Source organism: Schistocerca serialis, chromosome 10, assembly GCF_023864345.2.
Source record: "Schistocerca serialis cubense isolate TAMUIC-IGC-003099 chromosome 10, iqSchSeri2.2, whole genome shotgun sequence".
NCBI lineage: Eukaryota > Metazoa > Arthropoda > Insecta > Orthoptera > Acrididae > Schistocerca > Schistocerca serialis.
The window spans coordinates 244,299,032-244,302,238 of NC_064647.1; positions in this window are offsets into that span (position 1 = coordinate 244,299,032).

A 3,207-nucleotide genomic window follows, 5' to 3' on the forward strand; every position below is an offset into this window, starting at 1 on the left:
AAAATTTGATTTTTACACGTCTTCTTGACTGGTACCTTCCACCCATAAATGACTTAATTTTGTTTCGATGTTCAACGCAGTTATTGTGCAGCATTAAATGTAGTAAACCATTGCACGAAATTTTGAAGAGTTTGCAGAGGTAGAAGTCCGTAGCGTATACTTTCCGTATGGTCGATTTTAGTTGCCACAATGTTGAGAATGAAATGTGGACAAGATACCTAAATTTCATATAAAATTTACTGTATAACAATATCTCATTTAATTTAAGTACCACATAGGTGTCGTATGTAATACTGAGAAATATTCCGTCTTTCGAGACAGTAATAAAAGTTTTATTTACACTGGACGCGTTTGGCTTTATTTTAAAGCATTTCAGTCAATGAAAGGTATGGCACATACACAATGGCACTCATTTTCTCTTTCTTGTTTTTGTTCCACAGTCGCAGTTTTACCAATGGTACTGAAATACTTCTGCAACTGTAATAAGCGACTTATTTAGACCAGACGAGTTTCTCTCTTTTGAAGCATCTTCAGTGGACAGTATTTTGTCTCCTCCATTGCCAAGTCACCTTCTGTAGTTTTGTACTGCGGTAACACAATATTCAACGTTTGTGTTGGCTGATCAGTGTTTTAGCAAATAAATGATGTTTGTGTGTGCCACACACAAAAATTATATTTGACATAGCTCAGAGCACTTCACTGATAGACGGTATATTCAAGTCCTAATGTTTTTGTAAGTCCACAGTTTTGTTTAATGTATTTTGTCTAGTTCCTTTTGATTGATTGAAGTGCTTTAAAATAAAGCCAAACGTGCTCAGTGTAAATAAAACTTTTGTTACAGTCGTGAAAGACGGAATATTTCTCAATATTACATATGACAACTATGTTGTACTTAAATGAGATATTGTTATACAGTAAATTTTATATGAAATTTAGGTATCTTGTCCACATTTCATTCTCAACATTGTGGCAACTAAAATCGACCATACGGAAAGTATACTCTATGGACTTCTACCTCTGCAAAGCTGTCCGGAGTGGCCAAGCGGTTAAAGGCGTTACAGTCTGGAACCGCGCGACTGCTACAGTCGCAGGTTCGAATCCTGCCTCGGGCATGGATGTGTGTAATGACCTTAGGTTAGTTAGGTTTAAGTAGTTCTAAGTTCTAGGGGACTGATGACCTTAGAAGTTAAGTCCCATAGTGCTCAGAGCCATTTGAACCATTTTGAACCTCTGCAAACTCTTCAAAATTTCGTGCAATGGTTTACTATATTTAATGGGGCATAATAACTGCGTTGAACATCGAAACAAAATTAAGTCATTTATGGGGGGAAGGTATCAGTCAAGAAGATGTGTAAAAATCTAATTTTTGGGCCAAATAGTTTTTGTGGAATCGAATGATAAGAGTGCCAAAGCAGTCGGAACACGATGTGTCTGCACAGGCGAGCAGTGCAGTGACAAAATCGCGCACAGCGCAGAATGCAGGGAGGACGTCTTTGAAGCAGCGAAAGGGTTAATGCGGCCGTGGTGGCTTTAATTCATGAACTGCGCGCTCCCCCCTAAACGTAAGCTTGTGAACTATGCTATACTATGGCGCTGCTTGTATTGGCGCGTGCGTCGCGTGCAACTGGCAACGCAGCAATCTCCCGCGTCTGGGCGGGCATGCGCGAGCCGCCAAGATAAAAGAATTCAACTATAGTACAGACATACGACAACAGTTTTCCGCTCAGGGACTGGATGTTGTGTTGTCTTCATTATCATCATCGTCTCCTCCCCATCGAAGCGCAAGTTGGCGAAGTGGCGCCAACTCAAAAGACTTGCACCAGGAGACTGGTCTACTGGACGGGAGGCCTAGCCACACGACACTTCATTTCAGGGACGATGGAGAAGGGTTGATGTAGAAATCTGAAGTGCGGGCCCTGGTGCGGGAACAACGGAGTCGGAAGTTGTAAGGGGAAATTGTTCTGATATCCCTGACAGTGGAATACGTACACTGCAAAAACTGTAGAGTAAGCAAATTTCAGAGCTGAACCAAAACAAGAAAAAAAAAATTCTCGTAAACGTGGGCTCTAAAACGCATTCCTCAAGATCTATGAACACTTGTCCGTCTTCGCTGCTGCGTAACACGTGTCCTGCACTGAGCAAGTACCCACAGTTCTTCAAGTATGTATTTTAGAGCCCATTATTTACTGGATATTTTTTTATTGTTTTTCGTCTTCATTAATCCCCTAAAAACAGTCTTAGCAACAACACTACCAGTACATGTATTGCGCTGTCAGAAGTATCAGAAATATTTCCGCTTATAGCTTCCGAATCTGTCGTTTCCAGACCAGTGCCCCTTAGCTTGATGTCCTACATTTACCCTTCTCCATCATCGCTGAAAGCTGTAACGCTATCGCGGAATCAAGAGGTAAATGAAATGACAAGTGACCTAAGCTATAGAACCGGTACACCGTAAACATTTAAAATAATACCTTCACCTACTATTATCTAAACTCTGCTTACGAGTTGAAACTTCAATAACGCACCTAGTTGTTCCATAAAGCCAAAAATTTTTCCATCTACAACACGGCATTCAAACTGCTAACAGATGCAAAATCTGAGGATGTCAATGTAAATTAGCATTTCTTCTTAAGACAAATGGCTATTCTGGCTTCGGCTCCACCTTTCACAATTGTTTGTGATCTCTAAGTAACAAAATCTAGAGTCAATTTTTTACCCTAAGGCAGGTATTACTCTGTCATATTTCTTTGACAAAGAAATATGATCAAGTATTCGTCAAATTTCTTTGACAAAGATCTTTGACTTGGCGCTGAAAAAGGGTATCACACTGTCATCATATTTTTCGTCAAATTCCAAGATGGCGGACGACAATTTTGTTCTATCCGCTGCAGCTGCTAATGCCAAAACTGCATTGTGTGTATTTGGAACAACAGCGGCGGAGAAAAAGGAAACATACTTGGATGAAGGTTACGTCGCGATAGTAAAAGCAGTCAGCAAAATTTGTTATGAGATCAGCAAGTGGAGGAAGTCGTCTTGATATGTAAATTACTTGCGAATGAATGAGAGTCTATTTCAGTATTTGGTCAGTAAAGAGGCTTCTCATATTACAAAACAGGATACTCCCTTGAGAACTGCTATCTGTGCAGAAGACAGATAAACTGACTCTGCGATTTATTGATCGATGAGAGAGCTATTCTAGTTTATAAC